This window comes from Pinus tabuliformis, chromosome 1_1 (genome assembly GCF_031772625.1).
Source record: "Pinus tabuliformis cultivar Carrire ecotype Pingquan chromosome 1_1, CPIR1, whole genome shotgun sequence".
Lineage (NCBI taxonomy): Eukaryota > Viridiplantae > Streptophyta > Pinopsida > Pinales > Pinaceae > Pinus > Pinus tabuliformis.
Window position 1 is genome coordinate 465,617,651 of NC_142297.1, and position 14,302 is coordinate 465,631,952.

Sequence of the window (14,302 nt, forward strand, 5' to 3'; positions counted from 1 at the left end):
ATAGTGGCTTATCCTTATGTTGGGATCTGATTCCACATTAAGACTCTCCTCCTAATTATGTGTGTATGGACGAAGTGGTTTATAAGGCATTACATGTGCCCAAAGTTTTGCCAATCTGGAGGTTCTCGGTATGATGCGATAGCATCCTCCTGCACTCTGTTATTAACATCATCAATGGTTTTAGTGTTATGCCTTGTAAGCCCTCTTTGGTTTGTGTTTGTTATTTATGGTGTCCATGATAATTACAGTTCTTAGGTCTTAGTCTTAGTCACTGTCTTAGGCTGATTTTATTTATTAAATTTTTCCGATCTGGAAGTTCTCGGTATGATGTGATGGCATCCTCACGCACTCTGTTATTAACATCATCAATGGTTTTAGTGTTATGCCTTGTAGGCCCTCTTTGGTTCGTGCATGTTATTTATGGTGTCCATGATAATTATAGTTCTCAGGTTTTACTTTTAGTCTGTCTTGGGCTGATTTTATTTATTAAGTTTGAAAGTCGATGAATATAAAGACGAGCAATTATAGGTTAAGTTTGTGAATATGAAAGAGTAATAGATATGTGTGCACCTGCAAGGCTGCATTAGTTTACATGCCATGTTTCACTGTATTTTTCTTGGAATGTTGTTGAATGTGAACATGCCTTAAACGGATAAATGAATGTGTGTGTCGTGGGTGGATAAAGAAATGTTTGCCAAAATGTTGCATTTGTGGAAATAGCTCCCAGCGCTTGATAACAACTCTTAAAATTGGGGGGTTGTTTCTGTTAAGAACAAGATGAATATAATGGTTTCTGAAGGAGTTATGAGGTGATGAATTCTATGGAAAAGTTGATAGTCATTCAACCAACGATAGTTGAATAAATATTAATATAAATAATAGTAGAGAGGTGTGTTAATTTCCTTGACATTGTCTTGTCCTGAAAATGAATTGTTGATAGAAGGTTTGAAATAATGACCAGAAATGGATTTAATCGCAGATAATCCAGAAGAACTTGATACCAAAACCTATGGTGCCGCAATGAACTGCTATTGCAGCTGCGACTTACAACACTGGAAGTTATGAAAGCATGTGAATTTGTTACATAACCTACGACCATTGATATTTACAAGGGTCAATGAGAGAAGTGATGGAATCAAATCTCACCCAAAATATTGAAATAGCCTCCTCAAAAGTGCACCAGAGAGAGCAAAACCCAAGTACAATTGTGCTGAAAAGTTAAAACATAGATGCAAGAGTGTGGGAAAATTCCAACCACAAGATGAGACGAGACAAATGAGAGCTCGAGTTGAACTCGAATGAGGCATCCTCTCAAGAGGGGTTATTGGCCCACATAACAAGGGCACACACAGCAAGAGGGTTATTGAGCCTACACAATGAGGGCATACAACACAAGAAGGTTATTGAACCTACATATCAAGTTTTCCTAGGTTGGAATTAACCACAAACCTAGTTTCAAATAAATCAAATTAAATATGGCCTTACCCATAATTACAGGTATGATACCTACAAATGATTTGGGGCCACACGTACAGATACACCAATAAATTTCAACCACAAGCCTGTAAATTTCATTTTCCTTCACACCATGCATCTAATTTGTATTCTGTATGAGAATTAACAAAGGAATTATGCTCTTTTTCCTCTTTTCCGCTTTCCACAATATTCGTTGTTTTTTTGGTGAGTTTTCCATGTTCTAGATCCCACTTTGTTCCCACGCACTCAAATTTTAGTTGCCTTGCTCTGCCACAATAATAATGCTTCAAATTCTTAGTTCTGGATTTGCTTATTATCATTTCTAGATTTGCTTTAAACCGAATCTTTACCTGTAAACTGAGATGTAAACTTAGAGTTGTGTTTATAGATTCAGAAATAAAGTTGAGTTTTTGCAAAGTTCTCAAATGAGAGGCAAACGTTTTAGGCTAAGCACAACCATACCCTTTATTTCCCCCCTTCCTATGGATTATAATTGATAATCTAATATTTTTTAACTTAAGGAATTTAGACTTCTGTGATCCATAACATTGTTTAGATAATCTTCGGCAAAATCACATAACCAATCTTTTGTCGACGCGTTTCGAACCAACCAGTGTGGTTCATCGTCAGGACAAGTTGAAGAACCAATCTGGCTTAGCATGATTAAATAGAGTGTGCAGAGACTCCAACAGCTATAATGCTAACGGCTAATTTTGACCTAATGATCCTGGTCAAACCACTAAATTAGTTAATTAATATTTCTAGAAATAGCTAAAATAGGTAAATAAAGGAATTTATTTGTTAATTTAAAAATAAATAGATATAATATATTATTATCTCAAATATTAATAGAATTCATAGTATAATATTAATATATTTTAATTATAATGGTCATTAATAAATTATATCTCATAATATATATTAATTAATCTATATCTATTATTATTCCAATATTATTTAAATACAAGTAAATGGTAATAAATCATTATTATTTTTAGAATTTAGTTACACTAGGTAATTGTGTAATAAATATTTAATGGTCCATTGGTAAGTTAGATCTTCCCTATTTTGTTCTTTAAATTATATCATATTTATTATTTAAATATAATGGTCCATTAAAATAATAAGTTATATAAAATAATATATGTTTATTAAATAATCTATATCTACTTAATAATTTATAATTCCAAACAAATCGTTATATCATTATTATTCCTAGAATTTAGTTACATTAGGTAAATATCATAATTTAGGGTTGTTAAAGTTCTAGTTTATCAATAATAGTATAACTAATATTATTGGTGTATCATAATTTATCCTTTAAACCTAATGGTCAAATAATCAATATTAGTTCAATATTTATTAATTCCAATAAAAATATTAAAGGTAACTAAGTCCTTAGGTAAATATATTATTACTTATAAGGTAAAGGAGTTGTCTATAATGCGACTTTTTGGAGATTCCGGTGACGGAATCCGGCGGAAGAAATTGAGGTTAAATCTTGATTTGTTGCAGTTAAAATGGTTTTTTAACTGCATATTTGGATTCAGCACCCTCGAAAACCCCTTGGACGCTTTCATTGTGCAGAAACTAGCTATCAAACTTGCGATTCCAATAAATTTCTGCCGGATTTCGACCGGAAAAACCCGCCAGAAAGGCTTTCAAAAAGTCGTGTTATAGACAACTGCTAAGGTAAATACCATACTTTAGGGTTGATAAAGTCCATGTTTATTACTAATAGTATAACTAATATTATTGGTATATCATAATTTATCCTTTAAACCTAATGGTCAAATTTCTATTAATAATCAATATTTATTTATTCCAAAAAATATTAAAGTTCACTATGTCATTAGGTAAATATATTATTATTTATAAGGTTTAAAATGGGGTTTATTAGTTAAAGGGAAACTCAATTCTAAGGTTATAATAGAATTTATTTTTTTAAAATGTATAAATAATGAAATTATGGAAAAAATCAAATCTAATTTTAATATGCTCAATAGAATCATAAACAGGTTAAGGTTAATACAATAATTAGCCCGAAACTAATTCAAACTTATTAATGAATCCCACTCCATAATAATAAGACAAATCTGCTACAAGAAAAATTAAAGGAGGGGGAAGACAGAAACCCTAAGACCTAACAAAAAAGGAGAATGAGGAGGCTAGGAAGACAAGGCTGGGACCCAGCAACTGCTAATCTTCCAGCCATCATCCCTATTAAGATTGTTCGGCCTTTTCTCAATCTCCAGGGCCTCTCTAAATTTGCGATGGTGAAACTGCGCAATTTTGGCAATGACTTGAGCCTCCTCTATACATACATGATGCATAGTCTTCCCCGCATGCTCAGCCAGGGTCGAGGAATTGTGCCTACCATGTCTTAAGTCAGCCGAATGCTCGCTAATCCGCTGATTGATAGAGCGACCAGTCTCACCAATATAAGGGGTCCCACAGGAACAGGGAATGACATAGACGCCCTTCATGTCCTTAGGGTCAATCGGGTCTTTCACAGACCTGAGGGAGCCACGGATAGTATTGAGAGGTCTAAAAGTTGTGGGCACATCATACTTTCTCAGAATCCTCGCAATCCTGTCCGTGGTTCCTTGGATGTAAGGAAGGTTCACACCCATGATAAGATCATTGGGAACCCTTCGGATTGAAGGCTCCTTCTTGGCCCTGAGGAAGGCTTTTTGACCGAGGTGCCTATTGTAACCATTCTTCTCAAAGACTTCTAGGAGGTGAGCCTTCTCCGTTTCCAGGTTCTCCTCATCCGAAATTCTAACAGCACGGGTGGCAAGCGTGCTAAGAACCCCTAACTTCTGAGTGGGGAAATGATGCGAAGAAGCATGCAAGTATTGCTTAGTATGCGTCTTCTTTCTATACACCTGATGAGAAAAGGAACCATCCACCTTCTTAGAGATGAGAACATCCAAGAACGGAAGACAACCATTATCTTCTTTTTCCATCGTGAATTTAATGGCGGCGGATTGGTTATTGAGGTGACTGAAGAAACGATCCAGCTCGTCAGGACCATGAGACCAGACGACACCAGTGTCATCCACGAATCTTTTCCAAAGCTTTGGTAAGAGACGAGAGGAGGCCAAAGCCTTAGACTCAAACTCCTCCATGAAGAGATTAGCGACGACAGGGGACAAGGGGGAGCCCATGGCAACTCCGCAAGTCTGCTCATAGAATTCTCCCTCGAAGCTGAAAAAGGTAGAGGTAAGGCAAAGCTCAACTAACTTAGCCGTATCAGGGTCAGTTAGCTTATTAATTACCTTCATGGCCTCATTGATAGGAATGCAAGTATAAAGAGAGACCACGTCGAAACTTACCAAAATGTCCTCGGGCTCAAGATTAATTTTCTTAAGATCCTCAATAAAAGAAGCTGAGTCTTTGACAAAGGACTCAGTCTGCCCAACCAAGGGTCTCAACTTTGCAGCGAGGAACTTGGCCAGGAGGTAAGTCGGACCACCGATGGTATTGACAATGGGTCTCAGGGGGACCCCATCCTTATGGATTTTAGGAAGACCATAAATCCTAGGAGTGATGGGGTTACCCTCAATAAGTTTCTGGGCTAGAGGAATCGTGGAATTGCACGACTTGATCGCAAGAGCGACCACTCTGGAAACCTTTTTGAGGGGATTCTTCGAAAGCTTCTTATAACTCCCACTGTTACAAAGATGGTCAAGCATCTTATTTCTGTAATCCTTTCTATCCAAGATAACAGCAGCCCCACCTTTATCAGCTTTTAAGACCACGACGTCACGATTTCCGTTCAAGCTCTTCAGAGCCTCAAACTTAGCCTTGCTGATATTGCTACGGGGAGGCTTAGCCCTCCTCAGGGTAACAACACAATCCTGCCTAATCGTGTCTTTAATCTTATCCGGAAGGTTCTTAATGCCATATTCTACATCGCAAATGATGTCTTCAACCGAGATTTTTTTGGGTGCTAAGGCAAAATTAAGACCTTTCCCTAAGAGATTAAAAACCGCAGGCGGAAAGGAAAAACTCAACAGATTCACCACCTTATTGCCCTGAGGTAGGGAACTCGAATTACCCACCGACATACCCTTAATATCAATCTTACAATAAAGGCTATCAATCCCATCCAATACTTTATTACCACGACCACTATTATTATTATATACTTTAATAAAATCACAATTAGGAATATCGATTACATCATAGTTACTTTTATATATTACAGATTTATTACTATAATCACAATTGTTTATAATAATATTATGCTTATCCTTCTCGCTATTCAAATTAACACTAATATTCTTGCCCGAATTTGGGTCTTTATTACTTAAAGAGCTACTCACGGTCTCATTCTCCAACGAAACGCTCCCCTGAAAAGACGTACGTGGAATCACCGACTCCAGCTCATAAACGGCCGGATCACTCCGCAAGCAACGCACATTAGAATGGCCTGATCCCTCCGCGCATATCAGCTCATCAGAGCTTCCGCGCAGATCTAAAACCGCTGACCCACTAATAGTAATGCCATCCGGAACAAAACCTACGCGCAGCTTTTCATTCACTGAGTCAGCTGCAACACCTTCTGACTACTGAGAACGGATTGGAGAGCGAACAATAGAACCCACTGCTTGGTTGATCAGACTAACGGGCCCTCGGTTACCGCATACTTCTTCATTGTTCGATACCTTGCCGCTACTCACACCACCGCTTCTTCTCACTAAACTAGAGCCAGAGGTTGGCGGTTCGAGACCATCAGAAGAAGGGCCGCTTAAAACCCAAGCCCTCAGGGAGGAGACCTGGTTAAAGGAGACACGACAGTCTGAACCCCGATCATCGAATAGACTTGACTCCTGAATCGCACAGCCCGAAAGTTTATTATACTTCGCGGACTGTCTGAGCTTAAGGGACTCTTCCAATCTCAGGGACTTCAATGCCGAACAGGCATCAATCCTGGACCAGAGAGAAGCAGGGAAAATATTCGCCAGCTCCAAATGAGCCGCCAGAAGAAGTCTGGATCGATGATCCAGATCCCTCCTAACTCTGCTAATCTCAGATCTGACCAACCCTAAGCTAGCCTTCAGAAAAACACCATGATTTTTTGGAATATTGAGATTATGCTTAATCCGGGCAAAGTTAGGAATAACCGAGGAATCTCTGCAACGTTTAAGAAATACCAGATCAGATTTCAACTTAGTAACCTGCATGCGTGACCGCTCGAATTGATGAACCTTCTTAGCAGCGGCTTCTCCGTGCAGGGAAATTATTAAGGAATTTAGACTTCTGTGATCCATAACATTGTTTAGATAATCTTCGGCAAAATCACATAACCAATCTTTTGTCGACGCGTTTCGAACCAACCAGTGTGGTTCATCGTCAGGACAAGTTGAAGAACCAATCCGGATAAGCATGATTAAATAGAGTGTGCAGAGACTCCAACAGCTATAATGCTAACGGCTAATTTTGACCTAATGATCCTGGTCAAACCACTAAATTAGTTAATTAATATTTCTAGAAATAGCTAAAATAGGTAAATAAATGAATTTATTTGTTAATTTAAAAATAAATAGATATAATATTATTATTATCTCAAATATTAATAGAATTCATAGTATAATATTAATATATTTTAATTATAATGGTCATTAATAAATTATATCTCATAATATATATTAATTAATTTATATCTATTATTATTCCAATATTATTTAAATACAAGTAAATGGTAATAAATCATTATTATTTTTAGAATTTAGTTACACTAGGTAATTGTGTAATAAATATTTAATGGTCCATTGGTAAGTTAGATCTTCCCTATTTTGTTCTTTAAAATATATCATATTTATTATTTAAATATAATGGTCCATTAAAATAATAAGTTATATAAAATAATATATGTTTATTAAATAATCTATATCTACTTAATAATTTATAATTCCAAACAAATCGTTATATCATTATTATTCCTAGAATTTAGTTACATTAGGTAAATATCATAATTTAGGGTTGTTAAAGTTCTAGTTTATTAATAATAGTATAACTAATATTATTGGTGTATCATAATTTATCCTTTAAACCTAATGGTCAAATAATCAATATTAGTTCAATATTTATTAATTCCAATAAAAATATTAAAGGTAACTAAGTCCTTAGATAAATATATTATTACTTATAAGGTAAATACCATACTTTAGGGTTGATAAAGTCCATGTTTATTACTAATAGTATAACTAATATTATTGGTATATCATAATTTATCCTTTAAACCTAATGGTCAAATTTCTATTAATAATCAATATTTATTTATTCCAAAAAATATTAAAGTTAACTATGTCATTAGGTAAATATATTATTATTTATAAGGTTTAAAATGGGGTTTATTAGTTAAAGGGAAACTCAATTCTAAGGTTATAATAGAATTTTTTTTTTAAAAATGTATAAATAATGAAATTATGGAAAAAATCAAATCTAATTTTAATATGCTCAATAGAATCATAAACAGGTTAAGGTTAATACAATAATTAGCCCGAAACTAATTCAAACTTATTAATGACTCCCACTCCATAATAATAAGACAAATCTGCTACAAGAAAAATTAAAGGAGGGGGAAGACAGAAACCCTAAGACCTAACAAAAAAGGAGAATGAGGAGGCTAGGAAGACAAGGCTGGGACCCAGCAACTGCTAATCTTCCAGCCATCATCCCTATTAAGATTGTTCGGCCTTTTCTCAATCTCCAGGGCCTCTCTAAATTTGCGATGGTGAAACTGCGCAATTTTGGCAATGACTTGAGCCTCCTCTATACATACATGATGCATAGTCTTCCCCGCATGCTCAGCCAGGGCCGAGGACTTGGTCCTACCATGTCTTAAGTCAGCCGAATGCTCGCTAATCCGCTGATTGATAGAGCGACCAGTCTCACCAATATAAGGGGTCCCACAGGAACAGGGAATGACATAGACGCCCTTCATGTCCTTAGGGTCAATCGGGTCTTTCACAGACCTGAGGGAGCCACGGATAGTATTGAGAGGTCTAAAAGTTGTGGGCACATCATACTTTCTCAGAATCCTCGCAATCTTGTCCGTGGTTCCTTGGATGTAAGGAAGGTTCACACCCATGATAAGATCATTGGGAACCCTTCGGATTGAAGGCTCCTTCTTGGCCCTGAGGAAGGCTTTTTGACCGAGGTGCCTATTGTAACCATTCTTCTCAAAGACTTCTAGGAGGTGAGCCTTCTCCGTTTCCAAGTTCTCCTCATCCGAAATTCTAACAACACGGGTGGCAAGCGTGCTAAGAACCCCTAACTTCTGAGCGGGGAAATGATGCGAAGAAGCATGCAAGTATTGCTCAGTATGCGTCTTCTTTCTATACACCTGATGAGAAAAGGAACCATCCACCTTCTTAGAGATGAGAACATCCAAGAACGGAAGACAACCATTATCTTCTTTTTCCATCGTGAATTTAATGGCGGCGGATTGGTTATTGAGGTGACTGAAGAAACGATCCAGCTCGTCAGGACCATGAGACCAGACGACACCAGTGTCATCCACGAATCTTTTCCAAAGCTTTGGTAAGAGACGAGAGGAGGCCAAAGCCTTAGACTCAAACTCCTCCATGAAGAGATTAGCGACGACAGGGGATTCTCTGAAATTGATTCCCTTCCTCCATTTTCATAAAAATCATCCTGTTATAAGGCAAAAGGGCATACCTTTATATGAAATTTTGCCAGCCAAGAGTCCAAATTAAATTTTGGACAATTAAATTTTCATGCAACTAAGCAACATTGCATTTTAACAATACCCTTGGTTCAACATTTTTTGACAATGGTCTTGGTTCAGTACTTTCTTATGAGCAGAGCCCTCTCCATTCCTTCAAGCAAGAGTGGTCTCCTTGGAAAAACAATAAATCTGACCATTTCAATTTTTTCATAATGTAATACCTGGTACCAGATATCTTTGGTTTATGCCTTCTAAAAGCTTGGATACCTCATCAAATTTTCCCTTAGAGAAACACTGTTTTACAGAAAGGCCATATGTCAAAAAGTCAGTTCACAACCTCTCCTAATTATTTTGTCTTCTAATTGTAATGATTTTTCCACTTCACTGGCCTGAAATAGAGCAGACATTACTTCTGTGTATACTTTAACATGTACAGAGAATTTACAATCTATCACTTCCTCAAGAACTTTTTATGCCTCAATTTTTTTTCCTACCTTCCCAAGATGATGCATGCCATAGATAAAACTTGCATAACTTGGAACAACACGTTCCCTAAGCATTTGGTTCAGTATCTGGGTAGCGCTTGAACTTTCTTTGATTTGCAGCAAGCTTTGATGAGTGAAGAGTATAGAGCATATGTGGGTGAGAGACCCTTTCTAATCATTATCTCCAGTTGATTCACTGCCTCATCCACCATACCCAACTTGCATAGGCCTCCAATGAATGTCCTATAGCAAACTATATCAGGATTTAAAATTTTTCATCTCCATTAGATAGTTCCTTACATGGTCCACTCTACCAGCGTTGCACAAAGCATTGATCAATGCATTCAAATGGATTGTCCACTCTGAGAAAGGATTGTCCCTGATTTTAATATATAGTGTGACAGACCGTATGTGACAGGCAGGTGGAAAACTTTTCTCGCAATTGACTAAGCGACGTCCTGCGAGCCAGACTTGAGACGAAAACCCTCGTCAGAAATATATGCTTGGGTCTTTTCCAAACAAATGAAGAGTCAATGAGGTTTTGTGTGATCACTTCTGGTATCGTATTGGGTTATCGTTAGAAGCGATAATTGGATTCTCATCGAGTGAGTTGTTCTGCTTTCTCGATTTGAGAGGGTTTGTTTGGAGGGAAAAACGAAAGAGGACATACAAGAATATTGAGGGGAAAGATGTAGAGGAAGAGGATTGAGAACATCGCCAGCAGGCAGGAAAGCTCTATGAATTGTTTTTTAGTGCAAATCCTACTATTTTGATTCTAATAATCATGGCTATGCAAACCTCATGAGATTCTTACTAATAACCCCTCTAGTGCAAGCCCCTAGTAAGATTCGTACTAGTAAGCTCGATGCTGAAAAACCTAGTGTAAAACCTCCATCATCGACATAATCAATACATGATGTCAAAAAAAATGAAGAAGTATCTGAGGTTCTTAAGCAATGATGTAATGAATGAGGTGGAGAAGCATCCAAAGTTATTGAGCGATGGTTAGCTATACAAGGAAACATGCAATGTCATCTTCCTCTCATTTTCATGGATATAACGTAATATAACTTTCTAATGTAGAAAACATGGCTTATCTTAGGCTTAACCATGCATATAAAATACCACCTATCACCTTTATTGAAAAAAGAATGGTGTCTTTGTTCATAAATATCAGTGATTAATCATAGGAATGGCTATTATTCTCTATCAAACAAAATCAAGGACTAAGTAATGAAGATCTTGGTCGACAACAGAACTTATGATTATTAACTTCACATTAAAATTCACTTCATCTCCGCCACCTTCAAGGAAATCTTTGTTATCCATCACCATATTGATGTTGTGACTTGGTCCTTGAAAAACATTCAACATGTCTGACTCATTGAAACCTTCAAGTTAGACAGTATATGTCATGCTAACTTGCAAGAGATTGGTGTGAGGTACATTGAGGCTTGTAGGGCCTGCCCTGCAGTTTGCCCTCATGAAAGCATAGAAGTAGATTATAACTAGTTTCTTAAGAAACCATGAATCCTTTCTAGCCTTGACATCTCCGTGACCAACAAGATATACAACTCCTGATAATTCAGAACACTTCCATAGTTCCAAATGTACATCACAAGAAGGAAGCAGGTGGCAAAAACCATTTATCCAACCATTTTCCCCCACTTTCATCAAAACTGCAGAAAAATAAATCAGCTCAATTGATCCAAATAGAACAGGAAATCCAATCGCAAGGAATATATTTTTTGCCCATATAAGAACCATGACAAGAGTCACTAGGCTTGTAGTCACCATCATCATCCCTACCTTTGCAATGCCATATGCATTTGATATCTCGGTCGTGCTCCTAAAACAGTCACATACCAAGACACACATTATCATTAGAACCCAGTTGATGACAAGAATGTAGATCTGACCCATGAACCGTCGGGATGTGTGAATTATTTTCAATCTGGGAAAGCATCCTAGGGCCATGGACATTTTAATAGATGAAATTGTTGCCGAGATCATTGCCTAGCTTGCAATCATGGCAACAACAGTAGCTATCACGAAGACTGGCCAGATAAAACCATCTGGAATTGAAGCATAGAATACCTTCTCCACCACAGAGGGATGCTTCATAAGATATGCAACTTGATCCATGTAAGCCAATAGTAGGCATGGGAATACTACACATGTGAAGGCTATCTGGATGGATCTTACTGAGAAGTGACCCAAATCAGCAAACATAGCTTCAACTCCTATTATGCATAACACGCAACCTCCTAGGGACATCCATGCTTTGATAGTGTTCCTCTTGAACAAGTAATAGATATAAACAGGATTGAATGCCCTTAAAATTGTCATGTCATGTTAAATAATATTGTAAAGTCCAATAGAACCAATAGAGAAAAACCATATCATGAGTGTTGGAGAAAATGTCATGCCTACTTTGCTTGTACCAAACTGTTTTATGCTGAACAAGATCACCAGGAATATGATTGAGACAATGACCACTGTGTCTTCCGTAAAGCTAGATATTTCATCTTGCAGGCCACTCACAACAGACATGACTGATATTGCAGGTGTAAGTATGCCATCCCCAATTACCATGGAAGTACCCATGAGAAACAAGAGTAGCAGTAGGGTCTTCAATTTTGTACTTCTCTGAAGGCTTTCTTTGATTCTTAATCATCTTTCCAGTTCCAGGGTGGGCAACTTGAGCTTGAAACTGGAATTTTTTTCATCTGATGGTTGCTGGTTGGGGAGCAGATTGACCTTTGCATATATGCAAATCAAAGAGTACAAGGAAAATGTCCCCCCTTCACCATTGTCATTGGCTTTGAGCATAATGAACACATATTTAGCCAAAGGGATGAGGGCTATTGTGTACATCACTAAAGCTAATGCACCCAAAACATCTTCCTCTCCTTTGGTACGAGCTTGGATGAATACACTAGTGAAAACATACAAGGGGTTGGTACCCATATCACCATAGACCACTCCAAGTGTTTGGAATGCCAAGCCGAGCGTCTGTCCTAATGAAAGGTCCTTATCATGGCCCTTATGAACACCAGGCACCTCCATGGCCTCCACATCAAAGGAATCCACTCACTTGGTCTTCAGAACGAGCCCGCGCCTCATTTTGTGTCCTGTCTGATCATCGTCAACAAACCACCTTGGGGATTCCCCTTCCATTTCACTGCCATCAACCCACCTGGACTCTGATGACAACAAAGACATTGAGCCCTCACTGATCCCATCCCTGTCTTTCTCATCCAAGACATTGATATGATAATGGGGTTGACAATGACAAGAATGATACGCAAAAGAGAAATCAATAAAAACTTAGGAGAATCCCCACAACTGTTTATAAAAAAAGCACAAGTTTATCATCCAGAGAAGCAATTTCTGCATTCAAAGACCACAATCCTCAATCTCATAATTTTATCATCCATAGAAACAACTCTTGCATTCAAATCCCATAATCCAGAAAAAGAAAGAGCTCAATCTCTTCGACCCACATCGTAACATCGCATCCCACATCCAGATTTCCATTGAAATCCTGAAAATCCTCATACCCAAATGATTTTTTCCAATGATTTCTATGAATACATTACCATCCTTCGATCAGAGCGTTTTTCTTATCTCATCAGAAAAATTCTCCGAGGTCACGTTAATACCAATAAAATTATACAGAGCGATAACCCGTAGTTATGAAACAAAATCGACACACTCGAATCTCAGCTGAAGCAATATATGTTATAAAGATGATAAGCTCGTGGAAGATGTTCATTGTAGTTTTGTTGGATTATTGAATATTAAATCATAAATAGTTTAAATTGATTTAGGTGATAATGGCTTCATCGTAGACCATGTTAAAACATTAATACTAAATCATAGATAAAATTTTAACCTTTTTTATATAGCATTAATTGTGTAACAATTTATGAAATTACGATTTTTCCTATGGGAAAAAATTGTGTAACAATTTACAGTGTTTTTTTTTTCTTCGTAAATACTAATTCTATTAAAAAAGGTGAAAAAATATATACAATGAGGTCAAGACCTCAGAGGAGGCCGAGGCCATTCCTCAACCAGAAACTCAGAGACATTACAGTTCAGGCCTTCAACCAGATTTACAGTACAGACTTCAAAATTTTGACTTTGGACTCTGACATACTGAAAAATTTTACCAGGACTACAATCGTCATGCCCTTCACTGACCAAAAAAACAAAAGAGCAACTAGCATAGCCGTATTTATAATAGAAAGTAGAACCTATATTGGTTATTGCCACTGCCTGTAGCATGAGAATGAACCAGACACAGACATCTAACTTCAGAATCAAAGACACAAAACCAAAATTGCATAGCATATAGGCTAGAAGGCCACCCGACAGAGAGGAGACATGATTAATCTGCATGTTTTGGTGAAGCTGGCGTATCCTCATTCACCTGGCTGGTAGAAGCTGCCCAGGTCACGAAACCGTCTTCATCCAGTGCCGGTGCACCTCCATCAGGAGTAGTAACCAGATGTAAAATACCAACTGCCCTTTGAGATGGCCCGCAGACTAAAGCATCATTCTGAGTCGGATCAACTGGCTGCTGAGGCGCTTCCGAAACAGGGGCATCCTCTTGCATGTGATCCGCATGGAA

General features: G+C 37.4%; 1 pseudogene; it reads right to left on the minus strand.

Moving 5' to 3' along the window:
* Nucleotides 1–11,171: 11,171 nt before the first annotated feature.
* Nucleotides 11,172–12,888, minus strand: LOC149213767 (putative potassium transporter 12 pseudogene; annotated as a pseudogene).
* Nucleotides 12,889–14,302: the final 1,414 nt, after the last annotated feature.